General features: G+C 36.9%; 2 long non-coding RNA genes across 2 annotated transcripts in view; both read right to left on the reverse strand.

Moving 5' to 3' along the window:
- The window catches only part of LOC134804161 (uncharacterized), a 292,314-nt gene extending 292,047 nt beyond the window's left edge, over positions 1–267 (reverse strand). Inside the window, exon 1 of the long non-coding RNA XR_010146083.1 lies at positions 163–267. This is a non-coding gene — a long non-coding RNA (uncharacterized LOC134804161). The remainder of the gene's footprint in view (positions 1–162) is intronic.
- The window catches only part of LOC134804155 (uncharacterized), a 431,198-nt gene that overhangs the window by 307,679 nt on the left and 97,675 nt on the right, over positions 1–25,844 (reverse strand). The window lies entirely within an intron of this gene.

The raw sequence follows: 25,844 nt of genomic DNA on the forward strand, positions 1-25,844 counted from the left end.
TTCAAAATATTGACTTCTTGGGCTCATTTTACTCAGATTCATTTGTACATTCACGCCTCATACATGAAAAAAGCGGCCAAGTGCGAGTCGGACTCGCCCATGAAGGGTTCCGTAGCAGCAAGTAGGTAAAACATAATAAAATTGCGGTTTACGATTTATGACGTATTAAAAAAAAACTAATTACTAGATCTCGTTCAAACCAATTTTCGGTGGAAGTTTGCATGGTAATGTACATCATATATTTTTTTTAGTTTTATCATTCTCTTATTTATTCATATTCTCTATAAACTATACCTATTAGGGCATGTAATATATCATTTTCGGATAAATTGAAGATGAGGAATCTATTTTTAGAACAAAAACAATGCACATTCTAACAAAAAAATAAGAATAAAGTAGAAAAGACTAAAAAACGTATTTTTGTTTTTTTTTATAATTACAATTTTTTTTAAGTGTAGCAGGTATCTGAACACAAAAAATACAGTCGTAAAGCTACACTTATTACGTTTAAAATAATATACAGGGTGGAAAGATAAATCGGGCCCTGGAGGGAAACTACCTTAAATCCTTAAGCTGGCTCATTTTACTTAAAGGAGACATTCATTTATTTTTAAAACGAAACAAAACTGCATGCAAAGAAGTGGGAAAGTTACTTATAATTTGTTCTACAATCGTTTTTTTTTTTAGTTTTTGTAAATAACTCGTAAACGTTAGCCCACAGCAAAAAATATCGTTTACGTAAATAATCTATTTCAGATTTCTTATAAAATAAGTGCTACTTGTTTTCGCTAGGATCAATATTAAAAAAATATTGAAGGGAGAAAATAAATTCTAAGGTCCCCTTTTTTAGTCATTCGTAAATAACTCGTAAACGATGGCCAATAGCAAAAAATGTTGTATTACATGAATAATTTACATAAAATTTCCTACAATAGTTATTTGTACAACAAGAGATCAAAGTTTGATATTTCTTCGAGTGCTTATTTTGAGTCCCGTGCAAGCGAAAGATTCTATAATAGATTCACGAGCGTAGCGAGTGAATCTAATTTAGAATCTTGAGCGTAGTAAGGGATTCAAAAGCGCACGAGATGTAAATAACTTTGATCTCGTGTAGTACACAAAATTTCACCCTAAGCAGTGAGAACATACCTAGAGGGACAGAGATAATAGAACCCAAGTATATCGAACTTGTATTAGACCCCGCATGTTGAAATGACATTTGACTATAAAGGTCACTTGAATGACATTTTGTCTCACTCAGTGAGCAAAATGCGATTTTGCTCACTCATTTTGTCTTACTCAGTGAGCAAAATGACTTAGTGAGCAAAATCGCATTTTGCTCACTGTTTTTAAGAAGCAAAGTACCCTTGTTCGAGCTGCTGAGGTGAAAAAAAGGTTGTTCACACTTTTTCGCTAGGATCAATATTAAAAACGATATTAAAGAGAGAAAATAATTTCTAAGGTCCCCTTTTTAAATTAAATTTACCCTACAGATATCCGTAATTTAAATAGTACGACTATTATTCATATTTACCTGCGTGCCTGACAAAGGGTTGAAGAGTCTTATAATAAAATCATTGAAATTAACTGCTTGCCGTGGGTTGTCTTCTGTTATTCTCAATCACTGAAAGAAATGATTGCTTTGAAATATTTTGTTACATACCTATGTTTTGTTAAAATTGGGACTTGGGAACTAAATTTGTGTTCCACAGCACCGGCCAACACAACGGCAAAATCGGTTCTTATTAGGATATTTATCAAAATTTATTTCTTGATTACTTAATTAACCTCCAGGCCGCTCCAATGTTGTTTTTGGATTAATACAAGTTTTGGTGATTCCCTTGGGACAAGTAGTTTTGTATTTTATTGTGGTCGATAAATCTTACTGTGCCTTAAAAAGAGTTAAGTTCAGTCCTTTTATGAATAACTTAATGAGTTCGACTAGTTGTTTTCAGCGTATGCAAACTGACCCATTTTAGCTGCTATACCTAGAATATTCTGCGTAGTTGATCCCGCCATTTAAGACATTGCTGGCGTAGCTGGGCGCCGTGCCCTCTAGCCATGGCATCGGTAAATATACTCGTACTTACATAATGATTGAATTAGGAAAGCCAGCCGATTCGTTTACCAATCGCCGCAAGCAGTGTTTCTTTCAAAACAATCAAGCTAGTGATTTTCCTGTTTTCTGTGTGGTACCTACGTTTGTTTGTGACTAGTTTGGGCGGTATTTTTTACTTGTTTTTCTCATGATCTCATGAATTGATAGTAAACTTATTATTTTCATTTATCAGGTCTGCGGCGGTATCATAATCGCATTTGCCTCTTGTCATATCATGCGTCACTTTCGCACTTACATTCTTGTTAGAACGTGACAGGCATGGTGACAGATGATAAAAAACCGACCATCTTAGCCCTAATACATAACAGGATGGCCCAAAAATAATTTGACAAAATTTCGTTTTACTGTTCAATTATTGTTTTGTGTGTCAAAGCCGAATCAGAATATTTTGAAAATAATACGTTTTGTTAAACGATTGTAATTTTTACTTGAAATTTGTGGGCAAAATATCGGAGTAGGTACAAACTTACATCCTTATTTCTATGGTAACAAAAGGTGTGTTACGATATACACTTGGCCACTTCGGCCCTCACTATTTAATGCCACTGACCGGTAGAGGACCTGTTTCAACTAAAGAGAAGTAAATTACCGTAGCTCCATAAATGATCCCTGATATAAATCATAATTCGATTGCGTTAGTATTATGATATGGCCTGCGGATTTATTCGGCAGACTGGAACGATGTGACCTCTTCTTGTCAGATTTATCAAGTAGGTACTTAGAAAATATAGCCAAACGGAGTGGTCATTAACAGGCGTTCCCCTCTGTCGAAAATAGGCGGCCAATGGTCAACCACATGTCAACCACATGTATGGACTGACGTTTATCTGAAATGGCTATTTTGACGTTACGTATACATTTGATGTGCCCCTCCCCCGCAAAAAACGGCAGACTATTTTGTACCGAAAATTATAGACATTATGGCGTCTCCGTTTGGTTATTTCCTCTAAGAGTAGGTAGGTAATATCGTGTCGTATCAGTTTGTGTTATTTTCAGATAATTAACTCGTTTTACGTCCCCTAAAGCCAAATAATAAATAATAAATAAATAAATCATTTCGCTTTTTGGTGAAGGAAAACATCGTGAGCAAACCGGACTAATCCCAATAAGGCCTAGTTTCCCCTCTGGGTTGGAAGGTCAGATGGCAGTCGCTTTCGTAAAACTAGTGCCTACTTCCAATCATGGGATTAGTTGTCAAGCGGACCCCAGGCTCCCATGAGCCGTGGCAAAATGCCGGGATAACGCGAGGAAGAAGAGGAGGAGAAGAAATAATAAAGCATTTATTTCAAATAACTTTTTCAGAGAATTATTGTTTAAATTATGATTATTATCCGGTATTTTACCTTTAGGCTTCGGTACCACCGTTAGGTAAGCAACATTCTGGTTAGTAGAATGATCCAAAAACAGAAATTTTATAACTGATTAGTGATTACCTATTGTTAAAACAATCAGAATAGCATTAACATAGATAATAGAAGACCGTTGAAATGGGACCCCTAAACCATTCGCAACATATCGATTTAGAACAAATATATATTTGGGGGAGATGGGCCTCGTTAGCATTGTGCTGCAACCCGTCTAGGAGAAGGAAAACTCCAAAATATAACTCGGGGAGATGGGCCTCGTTAGCATTGTGCTGCAACCCGTCTAGGAGAAGGAAAACTCCAAAATATAAACCGAGGGGATGGGCCTCGTTAGCATTGTGCTGTAACCCGTCTAGGAGAAGGAAAACTCCAATCATAAAGCCCCCAAATCCAAGGTGTTAGCCGACCCGTGCCGAGGGATGCATAGCCAGAGGGTAGTACTGGCGTTGAACGGAGGGTGTCTGTGTTGGCGGTCACAGGACACAGTGGTGAACCGCCTTGCTTCAGTACAGGGCTCTGCTGTTGTGGACATTTAAATCCCTATTACTCGTGGGAACGCAATGGAGATTCAAAAAATATATAATAATCGTCCGAATGGCGGCGACGAGGTACGCCACCCGTCACGTCTCGTTTCTCGCGGGGGCGACAAGCGGCTTACGGAGAGCCGCTTTGCTACGCTGAATGTTGGAGGAGGAATGGAAAAGAAATTAAATGAGGTTTTGCAGATGATGGATGAGAGAAAAATTGATATTTTGTGTGTAAATGAGACGAAACGGAAAGGGTGCAATACCACCCTGCATGGAACCTACACGGCGTATTGGTCTGGGGTGCCTAGTTCGGATCGCGCCTGTCAGGGAGTTGGTGTTGTACTTTCCGCAAGAATGGCTGAGTGTGTGAGAGAATTTGAATGTGTGAATTCCAGACTGATGTGGATTAGACTGAAAGTGGGACTGATAAGCATATTTTTGGTAGGTGTTTACGCTCCAGTAGACCGGGGTGCGAGTATATCACAGCGCGTTCGGGATGACAGGCAGATATTTTGGGATGAACTAAGAGAGGTTTTGAAAGTATGTAAGAGTAATGAAAGATTAATTTTATTAGGTGACTTCAATGGCTGGGTAGGAATAAAAAGGGACGGATTTGAAAAGGTTCTTGGAATGCACGGTGACGAGAGAGTAAATGATAATCGGAGAAGTTTGTTAGAGATTTGCCAAGATTGGAACCTTTGTGTAACAAACACGATGTTTGACCACAAGTGGATACATTTATACACTCGAGAGGCGGAGAATGTAAGGAAAAGTATGATTGCCTTTGTGATAGTGGATGAAAGAATTAGGAAGAATGTTATTGACTCCAGGGTGTATCGAACGTCGGGTATCCATACCAACCACTTCCTGGTAATGTGCCGATTAAGTGGCTTGTTTAAAGGATGGCGACAACGACCCCGTACAGTTACTGCCGATTTAAAAAGAATAAAAGTGGAGAATTTGCAAGAAGAAAGAGTAAATGATGAGTATAAGAGTAGATTAAAAACCGAATTCGAAGCTATGGATGAGATTAGTGAGACTGAACAGTTGTGGAATACTTGTAAAAATAAGGTAGTAAGTGTGGCAAGTGAAGTATGTGGAGTAAGTAAGAGGCACAAAGGAAAAAAGGAGAAGAATGTTTGGTGGGATAAAGAAGTGCAAGAAGCAGTGTGTGAGAAGAAAAAGTTGTGGTTGGATTGGCTAGCCACAAGAGCTAACCAAAGAAATCACACAGCTTCATTTGATGAAGTCAGTGAAGCGAAAAAGGATTATAGAAGAATGAAAGTGTTAGTAAAGGAATTAGTAGACAGAAAGAAAGTCGAAAAGAAAGATAAACTGGAAGAAAGGCTCTCTCAAGATTTCCAGGCAAATATAAAGTTTTTCTGGAAGTCCGTTCGTTTGGCCAGGGGTAACATCCAGACTTCTGAGCTAAAATCAATAAAAGACAAGAATGGAAGATTAGTGAATGAGGAAGAATGCATCTTAAAAAGATGGAAAGAGTATTTTGAAAGTTTGTTTGATAGAGAGGAGACAAACACGCCAATTTCGGAGTTGAATGAAAGCATTGAAAACGTGTCGGAGAATGAAGATAGTATTAGCATGGATGAAATTGTGAAAGCGTTGAAAGGAATGAAATCAGGAAAGGCTGCGGGATATGATAAAGTTTCTGTCGAGATGCTGAAAGCTGGACAAGGCATTGTAGCAAGTCAGTTGTATCGCCTTTTCAATACATATTGAAAACCGCTCAAGAACCGGAAGCGCTTTAGAACCGGTCAAGTGCCCAGGGACTGGTGCAAGGCTGTCATTGTACCTCTTTACAAAGGAAAGGGATCACAACTGGATTGCAAAAACTACAGAGGCATTAGCTTACTCAGCGTCGTCGGCAAATTGTATGCAAAGATATTTATTGAAAGAGTAGTGAAAGAGACCGATGAGAAAGTATGGGATGCACAAGCGGGATTTCGAAAGGGTATGAGATGTACGGATCAAGTCTTTTCCTTGCGATGCATAGCCGAAAAGTATTTGGCCAAAGGTCAAAAGGTCTATTGCGCTTTCGTGGATCTGGAAAAGGCTTATGACAGAGTGGTGAGGAATGAACTTTGGTCGGTACTGTCGATGTATGGATTGAGCGGCCATCTTATTCAGGCACTGAAATCGCTCTATGAGGATTCCAGTGCTTGTGTGAGAGTAAACGGATCGTACACTGAGTGGTTTAGCATCGAGAAGGGTGTTAGGCAAGGATGTGTAGCGTCACCGTGGCTGTTTAATCTGTTCATGGATAGTAGTTTGCATGATTTGAGAAATGATGAATGTGGGCTGAGAATGAGTGGGTTATCCGTCAAATGTCTTCTTTACGCTAATGACCTGGTATTGCTAGCGTCATCGGGTGACGAGTTGCAGGAGATGGTTACTGGAATGCATGGGTCTTTTGAAAGGAAAGGAATGAAAATAAATGTAAGCAAGACGAAAGTAATGGTATTTGAAAAGGAAGAAAATATGACAAACTGTGAAATTTCGATTGGTCAAGAAAGAGTGGAAGAAGTGAAAGAGTTTGTGTATCTGGGTACCTTGTTCACTAGGGACGGTAAGCATGATAAAGACATTGAAAGGAGAGTGAATGCTGGAAATCGTGTGAATGGGGCACTTAACGCTTTTATGAGCAGCCAGAAGGTGTCGCAAAAAGCACGGTTGGCTGTTCATAGAGGGGTGTTGGTGCCTACACTTATGTATGGTAGCGAAAGTTGGGTATGGCAGAAGAGGCATCAGAGCCAAGTGAATGCAGTGGAAATGAGAGCGTTGAGAAGTGTGTGTGGTGTGAGATTACAAGATAGAATTAGGAACAGTGTGATAAGGGAAAAGTGTGGACTGAATGTAGATGTAGTGACAAAAATTGAGAAAGGTATGTTGAGATGGTTTGGACATGTGGAAAGAATGAGTGAAAGAAGGCTAACAAAGAGAATGTATAAGGGAGAAGTGGAAGTGGGAGTTGGAAGGGAAAGGGGAAGGGAGTCGGGGAAATCCTGAAGAAAGGCCAGGTCAAAAGCACCCTAAACCGACGAGCGTGTATGAGGAATGTTATGAAAGTGAAGGAAGCGAAAGAGGTATGTCAGGATCGTAGCAAGTGGAAATCCGTGGTCTCTGCCTACCCCTCCGGGAAATAGGCGAGATTATATGTATGTATGTATGTATGTATATATTTGGGGACAACCGTCCGCAGATCAACCTAGCCTCGAGCTAAACGAAGCGTACAGTCAGCATCGAATAGTGATGGCCTTGGCCAAACTACCCAGATAACTATATTGGATCGCACCTTCATTATTATACAGGGTGGAAAGGCACGACGATCCTTCCCGGAAGTATTAGGTCGTTTAAGTGATACAGAGACTATTGGTAATGGTAAGAATCGTTAATTGAGTAAAAAATAAAAATTGCAAAAATACTACTTTTTAACTGTGGTGATAACCCTATAGCATGTGCACATGACGGCTAGATTAAGGATCTCCGTCGGGAAAGCTCGGGACTTTACACTTTTTTCCGATCGTTGACAGTATCGCAATGATGTATGAATGACGCATAAATGTCAAATAAATCAAATGCATGCAAAAATATTACAAACAATTTTATTACTTTCTTAGATAATTACTTTTTTCCAATATTTAATACTATCTTCTTTTCACATACGGTGTTCAAATGTACCTCCGTGTATTACAACGCCGCCGCAGCCCGTACCCGAGTATGTCGATGCACATGCGATATAGTGTATGCTCTTCGTCATTTATCCTCCGCAGAAAGCACCAATTAGCCTTTGTCTCATTTCGTCCGCAGTTTCACATTCCGTTTGGTTTGGTACACCATATCTTTTACACAGCCCCACAAATTTAAATAGCCACGAGCATCTAACATTTTTATTTGAAGAATATGACATTCAATAAGTATAGTTCAATGAAAATTTAATTTCAAACATCAGACGTCTTGTCTATTTCCTACCACGCAAGAAGGTTTGTTAGTTTGGTATTGAAGAAGTATTTATTCTTGATTTATTCTTAGTATTTCATTTTTGCAAGTTCATTTGGTGCAACTAACACAACCTACATGTAATTTTTTATTATTTTAAATAGTTTCCAATTATTCGAAAATAATTTTGTGAAACGTGTTAAGAAACTAAAACCTTTTTATCAGTCAAGGAAACCAGAGATATTTATAAGACGATTGCGTACTTTTGAGTGGTTGTCAATGTCACCATTTGAACTGTCGTTGTAAACAATGTTGTGGTTAGTATTATTAATATTAAGGAATAACATAACTATTTCATTCAAGTATTGAACAAGTGGAACCACTAAGAAAGCGAAAATCCTGCAATGATTCTTACCGTGCTGTAAGCAGACCTAAAAATGGTTAGATGGCAACAAATTAGCATAATTTCCTGTCGAATACTGATTGTTTACAAGTAAGTTCATTGACCCTGTCACCTGTTAGGGTTAGAACAAAGTAGTTTTTTGCGTGGATGTTTAAAAGGTCATAATTTAGAAACGGTTGCCCATATTAACATAGTTTCTATGGAGAAAATATAGAGCTTAGGCTAAACTATCTCCCATTTCCGGAAAGGATCGTCGTGCCTTTCCACCCTGTATACCTACATAAAGTGTGTGTATTTGAGTAGCGAGATAGATAGAAACCTGCTTCGATATAATTATGTACTGTACTAAGGACAAATGCCTATATTTGTCCTTAGTACAGTACAAACAAAAAAACTAAACATTTTTCTAACTTACACGTCTTTTAAGAAAACTTATTCGAAGTTCAGACTACAATCATTGAACTAAAACAAAACTTAGTGGTGGCTCCGAGCTGTATAGCTGGTTTGTTAGTGCACACCGTTGTACTTTGAGACTATGCGCTGAAACTTGGCACAATTGATTGCTAGCTGGTCTTGAGCAGATACAGACCGGGAGCCGTCGAGAGCCACCTCTCATTTAGTGGGGGGGAGGGGGGAAGTTTTACGCTGCGGCGCTTCACTTGGAGCAACATTTCTCTAAAACTATACCAGTTAGGGCATGTAATATATAATTTTCTGATAAATTGAGGACGAGGAATCTAGGTTTAGAACCAAAAAATAATGTACTTTCTAACAAAAAAAAAGTAGAAAAGACTAAAAAACGTATTTTAGATTTTTTTATAATTACCAATTTTTTTTAAAGTATAGCAGGAATCTGAAATCAAATTATACAAATCTGTTGATAAATGGGAGTTAAAAAAATAATATTAAGCATGGGTCAGAGTGATCTCATAGTAAGGTGGGAAAGTTTACGAGTTATTTACGAACAACAAAAAAAAAACGATTGTAGAACCAATTATAAGTAACTTTCCCACCTTAATATGAGATCACTCTGACCCACGCTTAATATTATTTTTTATCTCCCATTTATCAACAGATTTGTATCATAAACAATATATGTTTTAAACGTAATAAGTGTAGCTTTACGACTGTATTTTTTGTTTTCAGATTCCTGCTACACTTTAGAAAAAATTGGTGATTAGAAAAATATCAAAAATACGTTTTTTTAGTCTTTTCTCCTTTATTCTTTTTTTTTGTTAGAAAGTGCATTATTTTTGTTCTAGAAATAGATTCCTCATCCTCAATTTATCCGAAAATAATATATTACATGCCCTATAAGCTACAGTTTTAGAGAAATGTTGCTCCAAGTGAAGCGCCGCAGCGTCGAACTTCCCCCCTCCCCTCACTAAATGAGAGATGGCTCTCGACGGCTCCTGGTCTGTATCTGCTCAAGACCAGCTAAGAACCAACTGTGCCAAGTTTCAGCGCATAGTCACAAAATGCAAGGTGTCGTGCACTAACAAACCAGCTAGTAGACCTCGCGGTAATCTTAATCCTTTTCCAGGCATAGTACGATTTATCGACCACATACGCGCCACTAGAATTTCAACTTTAGCATTCCGATTTAAGATTCAAATTAGATTGCACTTTCGGGAAATATGACTTGGCTTCAAATGAATCATCAAAGCTGGATTAATTGCAATATATTTGGATTTTTCGGGAAAACCTTGTAGGTTGGTGCGGCCTGGAGAAGGGTTAAGGTCCTATAGGCCATTTTTCGCCATTTTGAACATTTTCCAAGAATTAAAACGACAGAAAAAATATATTTAACTATCGTACCAGCTTCATAAAATTGTACGAGAATCGGTTAACAAATGAGACCGGTAGAGGAGAACATCCGGACAGACGGTTTTGTATTAGCATACGAGAGCATTTTTGTCCAAGCTGATACGGAGACCTTCGCTAAAGCTCGGTCAATTATCCTCAAAATATTATCCGTTAACTTTGATACACAAACGCAAAACTTTGTTAAAACTATCAACTAGGGACATTGCGTCAGTTTACCGTCCAGTGCAGGAATTGTGTAATAATTTGAATGTATAGGTATATTATATATTATATACACAATTCTTTGTGGCAAGTACGCCAAGTGGACGGAAACAGGCACTGGACGGTGAACTGGCGCAATGACCCTATATGCCGTAGTAAATCTTTGTCAACGTACTTATTTTATTGGGCCACCCTGTATCCGTGCTCAGCACACAAATAGATCACGGGATTCGAACCCGGGGCCTCTAGCTTGGTAAGTAGGGTCACCTGCTCACGTTAAAAACACAAAACTTAAAAAAAAACATGAGATATAAAACAAAGTCTGTGTATGAATTAAAGTATCTAGTAGTGGATGAATACTAGGTAATCTAGGAAAAGGCTATCTTATCTAGACTGGATAAATCCTAGGGCTTAGTTGCGCAACAATTTCAGTAAAAGTGGCTCATCACTCACATCAGTCATAAACGTCTGCCCTACCCTACAACACGGTCAGCAACCCCCCCCACCTGGGAGTTTGGCTTGATCATAGATTATAGATCTATACACGGTGTTTTTTTTAAACTCCGTTAACTTCGGGGTATGGTTAAGTAGCCATATTCGTTTAAGGCCCACTTGAACCATTCCACTAACCCGGGGTTAACCGGTTAAACCTAGAGTTGCCATGATTACCCGTACAATTTGACACTAGGTTAACGATTTAAACGCTTAACCCCGGGTTAGTGGAATGGTGCAAGTGAGCCTATGGAAACTGAATGGTAGTAAATTTTTTTGCTTTTAATTTATTATAAAAAAATATTCACGTATGAAGTAAGTAGGTACTTACTTTTAGCAGACCGGTAGCACAGGCGTTAGGTTAGTTTTCGCTCATGTTGTCTCGGATATATCTCCTTCTGTCGGGTAAAAATACTATTTTATACTATTTTGTTACTGGAAACGTATTAACCCTTTATAAGGCCCCATTTATACAGATATGCTACGTGAAAGTTAAATACACTACCATGTTTCTAATGCACTGGGGAACACATCTACGCCAAAAAAAAAACGAAATCATTAAGAAAAACATGTGGTCAATATATGCACTCAGCCTGTTAGTGCACTTGAGTTTTCAGATGATCTGTTTCCAATACCCCTATTCATTGACATTGACATAACAAACATAAGGTGCTCTGTACAGACTGGCGTTTAATTGCCTACATACGGTAAATCGAACATTATTGTGTATCTTGTAGTGGGTAGGATTAATATACGAATATCACTGAAAAAATTATAAGCTCTTGCAATTCACGATGGAGCGTGGATTTATCAAAATTAGACCTTGTCATCATACCAATAAGAGTCTCGCTACTCGCCATCGTGAATTGCAAGAGCTATAATTCAAATTATTAGATACAGCGACGTGTATATTTTTAATAGTATAATGGAAACAATGACGATAGCTTGCTTCCCTTGACAGGCATAGTGCATAAATTGACCACATACTATAGATTAATTAATTACACAAAAATTAAATATTGACCGAAAAAGTATGAACGAGGAAAGAAAGCCTGATATATTCGCTATATAATACCATTATAGTTAAATAATAAAGAGGATGTTCTTCTCCGTAAATGTTTATTAACTAAGTGGTTTCCAAATCGTCTCTGCCTTATAAAGGGTTAAGGATAACGTATATAGAAGGAGGGTAACGTTTTACTAGCGTGGGTATGTATATATGTCTATTTATTTGACACGCCCTACAGCCCAAACGCCTGGACGGTTTTTAACATGTTATTCGTCAGAATTGCGGTAGTCACACAAGCTATATAAATTTTGAAAATGACGCCCGCAAATGAATAAATGGAGGGGGGGGGGGGCTTTGTTTTATTTCTTACTGTAGCAATATGGGTACCAAATGAAAGCTAGTAAAAAGACCACTACAAAAATATATGTCAACAGTCGTGTTTTTGTTTGTTTTAATAATAATAATTGTAGTTTAATGTAATAGAAAATTATATTTTTTTCAACTTGATGTACTTTTCTTATTTGTTGATATCTATTTATATATTTTTTAACATTATATAGAGGATATTCACAGTCGCTAAGTATATATTTTGGACTAATCCATTCAGCCATTTTCAATTTAGAGCACTTGAAAGTCAACTGTGGATTGTAAAATTTTTAAACGTTTTCTAATAATTTGTTAGACCAAGTATTGAAAATGTTATAGTGTGTTATATATTTGTGATCTACTCATAAAGCCCTTTCATTTGAAATCCCACATTGGCATGTTTAAAAAAAAAAGTTTACACTGCCAACTTTATGACGTCAGAGCAACTACCCCCACCACTTTCGCTTGTCATCTCATATAATTGTGTTCAGGGCATTACACTGAATGCATCGATACCATATACACCCATATGTCTGAGACGACATGAGCGAAAATTGGTTTCTAAAAGACTTTTCTTTCGCTGGCCGGTCTACTATTACATTGTAAATTACAAGCAAACCAACGTAAAATTATATCCGCGTACTAAAAACAACGATCACGCTAAATTTGACGACCGGTCTGGCCTAGTGGGTAGTGACCCTGCCTATGAAGCCGATGGTCCCGGGTTCGAATCCTGGTAAGGGCATTTATTTGTATGATGATACAGATATTTGTTCCTGAGTCATGGTTGTTTTCTATGTAAGTATTTAAGTATTTATAATTATATTATATATATCGTTGTCTGAGTACCCACAACACAAGCCTTCTTGAGCTTACCGTGGGGCTTAGTCAATTTGTGTAAAAATGTCCTATAATATTTATTTATTTATTATTTCTTAATATTACACTGTACCCCTAGAGTAAAATTCATTCGATGGCGTGACGTCACGTACGCGTTAGCGTTAAGTGTCATTTTATATTAGTAGGGGAGCCCAAGAGGGGCTTTCGGGATTTACTAAAGCGCGGCAGATTAATATACAGGGGGATATCTTGTACCCGGTTAAGTACTTCCACCAAATATGAGCCCCATATATATGGCCGCCCATCAAGGATAAAGGATCAGATTAGTAAAAAATAATGATCATCTGAAATTCTCGAGCGCGTCAGATTAAGGTAGGGTGAGTTAGTTACATGCTAAAACGTGTATATTCCACTAATCTGACAATTTGAGAGTGACGTAAAGAAGGGGGAGGGCTACAAAGGTGTAAAAAAAAACGTCTACTCGACATTCTCTAGCGTGGCTAATTTTTTATTTATTTTGAAGGGAATAATTCAAGGAATCCGAAAAATATATAATCTGACGATTTCCACAAGCCGAAGTAACTAAAAATCATCGTTAAAGTTGAATGCGTGCAGCTGCGTGATGCCTATATTCTCCTCTCCGCGTTTCTACTCCTCTCTCACTCTTTCTCTATCTATTACTCTCTCACTCCGTCCCCACTCTGGCCAGAGTTGCCAGATGGGTACGCAATAGTACGCATTGTGTACTATCTTATGGTCTTGCGTACTCGCGTACTCATCCGGCGATTTGCGTACTATTTTTATATTTTATCACCTGACAGCCTGTTACTCCACTTGAAAAGAATTTTTTTTTAAGTTTTCCGATTAATATTATTTAGTAACGCACCCAACAAATGTTTACTACTAATACATACTTCTATAGATTATCTGTGCCTGTCAGGGCCCAAACGTTGTATGTTCTCTTTGACGGCGCAGCAACTAGTATCACTTATCTTTCCTCGCTCTTGTAAAAATGCTAGTTGTCAAAAAAAACAACGCTATCGAATGAAATTTACACTAGGGTTGCTGACGTTATGATGGAAATTTTAGCGAAAATTGAAACTTTGGCTTGGTAGGTATGTGTACAGTCACCTGCAATTATATGTTACACAACGAAGGCCGCAAAAAAGTCTGACACGATCTTATTTGTAGAGCCATAAGAGCGTGTCACATATTTTTGCGGCCTTCGAAGAGTAACATATTATTGCAGGTGACTGTACACGCACATCTAGACTACCACTATTAGACTGCAGGGTATGGAGTGAAACACGGTCGTCGGCAATCTATATGGTATGCTATCTTGATGGCACGCGTCGGGATCAATTGCTTTGTTTTTTGCTCACTAATATTGTTTAAGGTGGTTCGCCTAGGTTACTCAAAACTTAACTCTCGCTAGATGGCACCACTTTTGCAAAATTTCAGGTTTTATTTTTTTGTGAAATGGTCATGGTATTTGTATACTTAAAAGTATGTTTCGCGCACTCTTTAAATAAATATTGAACTATTAAAATAAACATTGAATACTTCATTGTGCAAAAACCACCTTTTTAATTCGACGGAGTGTTGCTGTCACGCTTTTTCCTACTATTACTTACACATGCAAACAGTGTTTCCGTGATCCTTGTAGTAGACAATTTCACACAACGTAAGTATGTTGCAATAGCGTAACGGTATGTTCGTGGAAATACGTGCAAGAGGATTGGGGTTCAAGACTGATGCGAGTAGGTAATTTCTTTTTGTTTATTTTAGTCTTTTTGTGTTATCTTACCTTTAAACGAGCAATTATTATATATATATTTTTATTTATATATTTGGATGATATCAGAAACGGCTCTAACGATTTCAATGAAATTTGCTATAAGGGGTTGGATCTCTTAGCTAGGTCTGATCTGTGAGAAAACGCGCATTTTTGAGTTTTTATATGTTTTCTAAGCTTTGGTCGGTCTCCCAGATATTCAATCTCTTCTTCCTCGCGTGGGGTCCGCTTGGCATCTAATCCCAGAATTGGCATGGGCACTAGTTTTTACGAAAGCGACTGCCCTGACCTTCCAACCCAGAGAGTTAACTTATTGGGATTAGTCCAGTTTCCTCACATTGTTTTCTTTCACCGAAAAATAGGTATCGGTATATAAATAGGTTTCGGTAAATAGGTATCAAATGATATTACGTACCAAATATCATTGGTACGAGCTGGGGTTAGAACCCGCGACCTCCGGATTGCAAGTCGCACGCGCTTTCCGCTAGGCCACCACCGCTCCCCCAGATATTCAGTATTAGTTGGTATTAGGGTATGTGCGGAAAGAGAAGAGTCGTAGAATGCATGGGCTCCCCTACATTTCAAGACTCTTCTCTTTCCGCACAGACTCTATCAAGAAATTACTTTATCAACGTTTTCAAAAAAAATATTCAATACCTGATTTTCACAGCTTTTAGGGTTCCGTACCCAAAGGGTAAAACGGGACCCTATTACTAAGACTCCGCTGTCCGTCCGTCCGTCCGTCCGTCTGTATGTCACCAGGCTGTATCTCACGAACCGTGATAGCTAGACAGTTGAAATTTTCACAGATGATGTATTTCTGTTGCCGCTATAACAACAAATACTAAAAACAGAATAAAATAAAGATTTAAGTGGGGCTCCCATACAACAAACGTGATTTTTGACCGAAGTTAAGCAACGTCGGGCGGGGTCAGTACTTGGATGGGTGACCCTTTTTTATAGATAATGGTACGGAACCCTTCGTTTGCGAGTCCGACTCGCACTTGGCCGGTTTTACCTAAAATAAAATGAAAACATTTATTTAAGTATTTTTTTTATTTTGAATTCAAGTACTTACAAGTACATTTTTTTCATATTTGTTATCCGTAGTAGTCCCTGTACCTGAAAGAAATATAATATCATGAATCATGATAGGAAAAAATCTCTGATGTAATAGGAAGAAAGATGATGCAACAATATGGATTCTAATAATGTTATAATCGAGTTATAATTTACTTACCTGGTAGTAACTGTAATTGTGTTCTTCATTCATGGACAAAAAATCCATTATTTTCAACCACAGGAAATATTATACATTTCTTTTTTATTGCAGTGAGGATGTCCTGATTGTAAAAATCAAAGAGATTAGGTAGAGTACAATTTCTAATTATCTTTGTAAAAAATAAACAACTAAGCGTAGTCATTCGCTTTTTGAAAATAAGAAAAATTAAATAAACATATAAAAAAAAACAATACGAAATTTAGGTGTAAAAAAATTACAAAAAGTTATATCCCAGCATACAATGCTGGGGATCGAACCGGGAACTTTCCGATTGAAAGCAAAGAAGCGACTGTTTGCAAAACACGCCATGATAGTTCTTAGCTAAGCTGACGAATTTCGGGTACTTATTCTCGCTTCAGTCAATTAAGTACCTGTCAACAAAATTGCACTAAACATGACGGCACTCCAAATTCGCGCCGTGGTCAGCCCGGCAACGTCGGAAATAGTATGGCAACGTCGCAAATGTATCTGTACACGACATTTGTGACACACACATACGTAAAATTGATGAAAATTTAACTATGATTATTGCATGATTTCTGTATGAAACATTGTTTTCCTATTAATTTCGCGCAAACGAATATTCGAAAGTAGATAAATGCGGAAATATTTATGTACTAATAGTGTGTAGTGACTTAATGCAATGCGATTGAATTTTGTATGAAAATCGAACCACCTTAAAGTGTAATATCGATAGCCTATTATACAGTAAACTAATGTGATAGTGTGCAGTCAATGGAGAATTTATTTTGAAGCACGTTTAACCATCATTTTGGAGTCAACGGCCGGTTGTCCACGTGTTCCTTGTAAAGTCCGCTATCGCTTTACAAGAGCTAAATCACCGTACACTGTCTTGTACTAACCGTACAATTTCAATCGTTTTACCCTGCTACTACGACCTTGACACTGGCGAAATAGCCCCAATAGGCTGAAGCCATAATTTTAAAAGAATGAAATACGTCAGTGACCGCGAGTGACCCCTTTAAATATATTGAACACGCTTTATAAAGCGTTTACGAAAAAGTGCAAGGACACAAATTGCGCTCCTTTGCTTGTTTATTTATTTATTTATTTAAATATGAAACAAACGGTCATACAAAAAATATTGTTACAGTTTCTTCTTTTCAACCGACGAAAAAAAAAAAGGAGGAGGTTCTCAAGTCGACGCGTATATATTTTTTTTTTTTTTTTTTATGTATGACCACGCATAACTTTTTACAGAGATGTTCGATTTTGATAATTATAATCTAAACCTATAGTTTCCATTTTTATTAAACATATATTTATATAGAAGCACGAAAAAGTACCTATCTTGGCTTAAGTTCAGCTGATTAGTAAGAGGTTACACTGAGTTTGCGAGGTTAGAAATTAAGTAAGTATACATAAAACTCAATGAAGTACTTGTTCTACGTTTTCAACAACTATTGAATAAGTATCGACATACATGACATGACATATATTAATACTTAAAATTTTGACAAATAGCTTTAATTTACACACTACTAGTCCTGAATTTTTTTTTATTGAGCTTATGGTACAGTGAAATATGTCTAAATTTTTTACAATATTATTATCATTATAGAGTGCACATGCTCGCTTAATAAACATATTTTTAGAATAGTTAGTTCTACTACGTGGGATGGAGAATAAATGTTTGAATCTATGACGACTTCGGCGTTCTTTATTACCTGGGACTCTTATACATATGTCTTTTAACAGGCTAGGGGCATCAATATGACTATTTATTATTTTATATAATAGAACAGAATCAACGCAGTCTCTTCGACACTCAAGCGACTGCATTTTATGACGGTTTAAGGATTCCACATAATCTTTGTATTCAATACCGCATTTAAAATCAAGGGCTTTTAGGAACTTTTTTTGCAATCTCTCTATCCTGTCAATATGAATGCTGTAATGGGGTTTCCAAACCGCACATGCAAACTCAAGCCGACTTCGTACATAACTGTTATAAAGAATTTTAAGTGTTAAAGTATTCCTGAAAGGTTTACCAATTCGCAGAATCATACCCAATTGTTTAAAAGACTTAGCTAAGATGGAATCGATATGAGGTATAAATGATAATTTGTCGTCCATGACTACTCCAAGATCACGAATCTCATTTACTCTTACCAGGTCCTGGTTACATAATTTGTAATTAAAGTAAGACAATGTTTTTTTTCTAGAAAAACTAATAGTATTACATTTTTCTATGTTTAGAAACAGATTATTTTCTCTACAAAAGCTCTCAAAATTACACAGATCATTTTGTAACAGTTCGCAATCAGAAGAGTTACGAATAACTTTATAAATTTTTGCATCATCTGCATAAAGAAGAACGCAAGAGTGGGAGATACATTTTACGATATCGTTTATACATAACGAAAACAACAAAGGCCCCAAATGGGAGCCTTGGGGAACGCCTGAGCTGATATATTTACTTTGAGAGATAAACCCTGATACTACCACTGACTGTGTGCGATTTTCTACATATGACTTAATCCAGCGAAACAAATCACCATGTATACCGAGTTCCCAAAGCTTGCATAATAACGTATATAGGCCAAGAAAGGTACGCTCGGCTAGTATGGCGGAATGGAAATAATTAGTAATAGCTGAAATTTTCGGTGTATGGGACAGATAATAAATCTAGTGATTACGTCGACACATAATCCAAATAAATATATTACATTTAGGTATTTAAAAAAAAAGTAAAAATATAAAAAATCACAGAAAGTTTGTAAAAAATATTAATAACATTTTTTAAATTTATACTCATAGAGAAATATTTGCTTTATGACATTAAGCATGAATCACACAAAAAATAATTCTGTATCCTACATTTAAAGTAAGTAACCTACGGTTATTATTAAATTCAGTATATTTCCGTCCTCAAAAATGGTAATAGGCTATTTTTTCTCTCATTATTTCCAAATTACAATAAGTACAAGCGTTGCAATTTAATCGTACACTAAATAATACCGTATGGTAGGTTTTATGGGGTTGTGCATTAATTGCCTGGTTAAAAATGGTAATAGATCAATATCATATGGGGTTTTTATTATGAGTTCTCTTTCGTCGAATACTGTTAAAATCGGCTTGAAATATGATTCGTAACACAAAAAACCATCAAAAACGTTATCGTTGCTTTAAAGTTGCCGCGCACGAGCCAGCGAGCTAACGCGATTGGTCGTTGCATGGAGCGGGGCGACGGAACGATGAAACTTCCATCGCCCCGAGCGCGAATATTTAAAAAAGTATTTAGTATATTTACTATTTACTCGGTCAAAACATATGTACCAGTGAACGTAAAAAATATGGGAGACTAGATTCGAACTAATTATCAGCTTTAATCTGGGCAAGAGTGCTGTAAATAAGAAAGTAAATTTTACGTAACTGCAGGCTTTCCGTCTTTGCGTGCGCGTTAAATTTAATACAATAATAGGCCAATTATATAGGGCTATTATACTGACACACACCCAATTTGATAGCAGAAAAAGACGCGAAATTAAAATTTTCTTAGGGAAATCAAATCTTCGCGCGTATAAGTTTAAACCATTTAGAATTTCAATAGCGGTCATTTAAGTACCATCCCTCACCACTAAAATGTAATTATCAAAAACGACAGTTGCTAATGTTCCCCAAAGTAAGCATTTCTAGTTATTGCTGCAATACAGTGGTACCGGGCACCTTGCGACGCAAGGCCGAGCAGGAATCGCAAACCTTAAAATATTTGCACTAATTAATTGAGTTAGGATTTTGTTAGTACTCTTTAATTGAATAGCAAAAAATATAAGTTATGTATTAGAAATACCGTTTTTTTCGATTTTTAATTAAGTAATTATTGTTAAACTTATTTTTACCGTGTGGTGTCGGTTAAAATTTCACTAGTAACATCATTTGGCGACTAGGGCAATAAAAGTCGACACCATAACCAACAAATTAACAAACAACAATAACCAACAAATTAACAAACAACAAAAATTTGCAGTAATATTCCAAAACTCGACTGAACGCAAGCGCACCGAACCGTGTCGCTCCCCTGACGCGACTCAGTGTCATAAAACGTAAGGCCGTGGTATTAACGACAGCGGATAGCTGAGCGGCGAGCGGTGACTGCAGGCGGCAATAAGGTGTTCAGTTAATGTTTTTATAATTTGAAATGACTTCGTTTCCATGTAGAAATAACCAAACAGCCTTTAGAAGCATTTAATATTTTATTTGTGGCCGTATAAATTATGTTTTATTGGTAAATTAACTAAAATTATTCATATTTGTGGATAAAACAATATACATACTATAATTAATACTAAATTAACATTAAATAAATACATTATTTATGACATAAAAATACATTGCGCGTATTTAACTACTTAGCACTGTTTAATTACGATACTTGCAAGCAAGTAGTAAAGTATATGGCTCCATCCTATCCTGTACCACGATATAGAAGCGATAACATTTTTGCGACAGTTTTGTATAGATAATGGATTTGTCGCTAGAAAATTACGATATCGAGATAAAAGTCAGGTCTCTGAGCGCTATTGAAACTTTAAATGCTTTTTACTTATACATGTTTTAAATTTGCCGCGCTTTTTCTAGTCAAGCTGAATGTGTTTCACTATAGAATAGTAATCGAATTGGTTCAGATTTAACGTTTAATGCATATAAATAACATAATTTTGGACTAAGTACATTATACATACCTACATGACATCAGGCTATGGTTTGGCGCACCGTGACCCTGAACGGCGCGGTAATGTGTTACGGCTGTTAAGTGAAGTCCAGACGGGATGATCAAATCGACCGATTTGATCAGAAATGAAATTGGGGTCAATCTCCAAATTAAGCAACAATTAAACAACTGTACCCATATTTGGAACCTCAGAATAATATACCCGGCCGGATACCGGATAGTAACTTTGCTTGATTTCCGAGTAAACAAATTGGATTTAAGGTGGTTCGACTAGGTTACTCAAAGCTTAACTCTCGCTAGATGGCGCCACTCTCGCAAAATTACACGTTTTATTTTTTTGTGGAATGGTCTTGGTATTTGTATACTTAAAAGTATGTTTAGCGCACTCTTTAACTAAATATTGAACTATTAAAATAAACATTGAATACTTCATTGTGCAAAAACCACCCTTTTACGTCGACGGAGTGTTGCTGTCACGCTTTTTCCTACTATTACTCACACATGCGAACAGTGTTTCCGTGATCCTTGTAGTAGACAATTTCACACAACGTAAGTATGCTGCAATGGCGTTGCGGTATGTTCGTGGAAATACGTGCAAGAGGATTGGGGTTCAAGACTGGTGCGAGTAGGTAATTTCTTTTTGTCTTTTTGTGTTATCTTACCTTTAAACGAGCCATTATTATATATATATTTTTATTTATATATTTGGATGATATCAGAAACGGCTCTAACGATTTCAATGAAATTTGTTATAAGGGGTTGGATCTCTTAGCTAGGTCTCATCTGTGAGAAAACGCGGATTTTTGAGTTTTTATATGTTTTCTAAGCTTTGGTCGGTCTCCCAGATATTCAATTTCTTCTTCGTCGCGTGGGGTCCGCTTGGCAACTAATCCCAGAATTAGGCATGGGCACTAGTTTTTACGAAAGCGACTGCCCTGACCTTCCAACCCAGAGAGTAAACTTATTGGGATTAGTCCGGTTTCCTCACATTGTTTTCTTTCACCGAAAAATAGATATCGGTATATAAATAGGTTCCCGTAAATAGGTATCAAATGATATTTCGTACAAAAGTTCCGAAAAATCATTGGTACGAGCCGGGGTTAGAACCCGTGACCTCCGGATTGCAAGTCACACGCACTTTCCGCTAGACCACCAGCGCTTCCCCCAGATATTCAGTATTTGGTATTATCAATAAATTACTTTATCAACGTTTTCAAAAAATATATTCAATACCTGATTTTCATAGATTATGATCTTTTTGGGTTCTTCCAACTCAGAATCACTAGCATATTCTTGTTGAATCCTGATGCTAATATAAAAACCGGGCAAGTGCGAGTCGGACTCGCGCACGAAGGGTTCCGTACCATAATGAAAAAAAAAACGGAAAAAAAAACAAAAAAAAACGGTCACCCATCCAAGTACTGACCACGCCCGACGTTGCTTAACTTTGGTCAAAAATCACGTTTGTTGTATGGGAGCCCCATTTAAATCTTTATTTTATTCTGTTTTTAGTATTTGTTGTTATATCGGCAACAGAAATACATCATCTGTGAAGATTTCAACTGTCTAGCTATCACGGTTCGTGAGATACAGCCTGGTGACAGACAGACGGACGGACGGACGGACAGCGAAGTCTTAGTAATAGGGTCCCGTTTTACCTTTTGGGTACGGAACCCTAAAAACTATGTCCCAAATATTTGTATAGAAGTTTTAGTTTCCGCTACGTCAAAAAAATGTCTAATGTAGGTAGGTAATAGTTGGTAATAGGAAGAAAGATGATGCAACAATATGGATTCTAATAAAGTTATAATTTACTTACCGGGTAGTAACTAGTAATAATTCCATTATTTTCAACCACAGGAAATTTTATACATTTCTTTTTTATTGCAGTGAGGATGTCCTGATTGTAAAAATCCAAGAGATTAGGTAGACTATAATTTCTAATTATCTTTGTAAAAAATAAACGAATACGCTTAGCCCATACTTAATCCCCATAATAAATAAAAAAACAATACGAAATTTAGGTGTAAAAAAAATACAAAAAGTTATGTCCCAGCTGGGGATCGAACCGGGAACCTTCCGTTTATAAGCAAAAAAGCGACTGTTTACAAAACACACCATGATAGTTCTTAGCTAAGCTGACGAACTTCGGGTACTTATTCTCGCTTCGGTCAATTAAGTACCTGTCAACAAAATTGCACTAAACATGACGGCACTCCAAATTCGCGCCGTGGTCAGCCCGGCAACGTCGGAAATGGTATGGCAACGTCGCAAATGTATCTGTACACGACATTTGTGACACACACATACGTAAAATTGATGAAAAGTTAACTATGATTCTTGCATGATTTCTGTATGAAACATTGTTTTCCTATTAATTTCGCGCAAACGAATATCGAAAGTAGATAAATGCGGAAATATTTATGTACTAATAGTGTGTAGTTACTTAATGAACAGGGATTGAATTTTGTATGAAAATCGAACCACCTTAAGAAAGAGTCACGGTCATATTGTACATTACTCGTTTATTATTTCAAAACAATTTAAACATCCACTCACTTGCACGCGTAGGTACCTACTCATTTCGAACATAGAAATGAGTCCGCGCCAACGTTCACCACGAAACAGGTTAAAACCTGCACAATGCGCACCTAAAAACCGAAATGTAGGTATTGTTAAATTTAGTTTGTAGTTAATTAGTTTTTTGGTGTAAGTGTATGAACCAAGGTCTGAAATAAATGATTTTTTATTTTTTTTAATGTGTCGCCGGCCGAAGATTCGGCGGTCGGATACCGAATATTTGGCCGACGGTCAGGCCAAATATCCGGTATCCGACCAAACAACTATCCATTGCATTTCTAATTGAGAGTGGCAACACTATCGTAGGTCGTATTGCCCTTTTCTAGCATATACGTCCCTCGCTCCTACACTCCCACCACACAGGCAGGTTGCTTTGTCAGTTATACAAGGCAAATTTTCAAGTCATTGGCTTGCTGTTTTTCCATCTGGAAGGTCGTGAAGCTAAACTGCTAGTGAGTTTTTGAATTTGTACCTCAGTTTAGCTGACTATATTGAAATAGTTATTTATTTTACAAGGGGGCAAAGTTGTTGTTTAACCGCTCCTGCTAATATTGATACTTGAGCAAGTAAAACATTCGAAACATGGAATCTTGAGCGTTGCGAGGGTTTCAAAGCACGAGGGTTAAACAAAATTTGCCCCAAGTCAAACACAAAATGTTTCACCACACCAACCCAAAGCAAATATTAAATGTAAAAATATCATACAAAATCAAATACAAATGAATTTTATTAAATATTTATGATTTAAAAGTCAATTCTACCAGCAAACATAAGAAAACAACTCAAAATTTGCATTTGATTCCTTTGCCTCACTTGTGAATAAAATGAAACTTTGCTCTCAGTTTTTTAAGTGCAAAGTAAGCCTTTCCGAGCTGGTGTGAAATAAATAATTAAATTTTTCACGCCACTGTTCGGAAATGTGGCAATAGATGGTCTAAAACCAAGCTGGAAAGTAGGCAATAGCTGTAGCACCTGAACCACCACTACTACAATGTTTCATTATTATCATCATCTGTCATTGGTGACAGTTCGCTACAGCAATGAGTATAATTTAAAACATAAAAATCAATAAAAGGTCTTTTTTGGCGCAACTTTTTCCTTCAAAAATAAATTTAGGTTATTTATAGGGCCAATTTCTTGTTTAAAAAAAAAACGAAATGTCAAACTATTCATTCATTCAGTCAGTTCATTCGATTCACGCTTAAGGCGTTTTTTTACTTTTGTAGCTGTTTGTGGTTTTTTAGCAAAAACGCTTCTAAGTTTAGAGTCGGTTTGAAGCAAACAACATAAAAACGCCTCTTAAATGTGATAAAGAAGAAAAAAGGCGGGATCGGAAAATTCTCACTGAATTGGATAGTACTATAAAATATAAGAAACACGTATCTACGCTCGCTATAAAAATGAGTTCTTCTAGTGAAGAAAATGATATTCTTACGCTGACGCCTACCGAAATTCAAGAGACAGCACAGGCAGTGGCTAGTAATTTGCTACCAGAGGAATCGCGGGCTAGTACTTATAGTTATCCAAATGTTTCCTTATTTCCTCGCAGTAGTCGTGAAAAGCACTATGTAATGCCTCGGCCGGAAACGCTAAAGATGGAGTCGTATTATTCGAGGGCCTCCACCAACGTGTCGGCCCTCAAACTTACTCGTCCATCTTTTAGCGGTTTTCCGTCCTCTCCTACAATGTACTATAGTTGTCCATTAAATTATCTAGCAAATAAAAACGATCCGGAATAGTGATGTGAAAGTGCAAGAGGATATTAGAAAGAGAGATGCCTAAGAGTAGCATACCATAATGAATACATGTGTCTTAGCTGTATATTGTATTGTTATAAATAATGTTAAAAATGCTTTATGTTGTTAATGTGTTCCAAATTGTGCCGCTTTGGCATTAGCTGTAAGGTGCAATTTGTTATTTGAAATAAATAAATAAATACAATAAATGTTAATTTTACAAAATGTACCTGTCAAGTTGTATACTTTACTAAATATCTCTCTCCTCACAGGTGTTACAATAAAGGGTGTACGTACTACATAATTAATTAAACACTCATAATATAATTATATTACATACACATAATAAGTATATCATAGGATATGTATAATCACATTGGTTTGGCGTCTTCCCACCACCAGGCGATAACAAACATGTTTCAATATTATTCTTATGTTCCGAATATCGGTACAGCTGTTTAATGACAGCATTTACACAAAAATAAAACGCTAATTAAATAACTTATCATATTCGGAACTACAGATGCAACGGATAGTTGTTTGGCAGCATACAGGATACCGGATGTACGGCCTGACCATAGGCCGAATATTCGGTATTCAGCCGCCGAATATTCGGCCGGCGGAAATATTCAGGTTTTTCAGGTGCGCATTGT

The sequence above is a fragment of the Cydia splendana genome, chromosome Z, assembly GCF_910591565.1.
Source record: "Cydia splendana chromosome Z, ilCydSple1.2, whole genome shotgun sequence".
NCBI lineage: Eukaryota > Metazoa > Arthropoda > Insecta > Lepidoptera > Tortricidae > Cydia > Cydia splendana.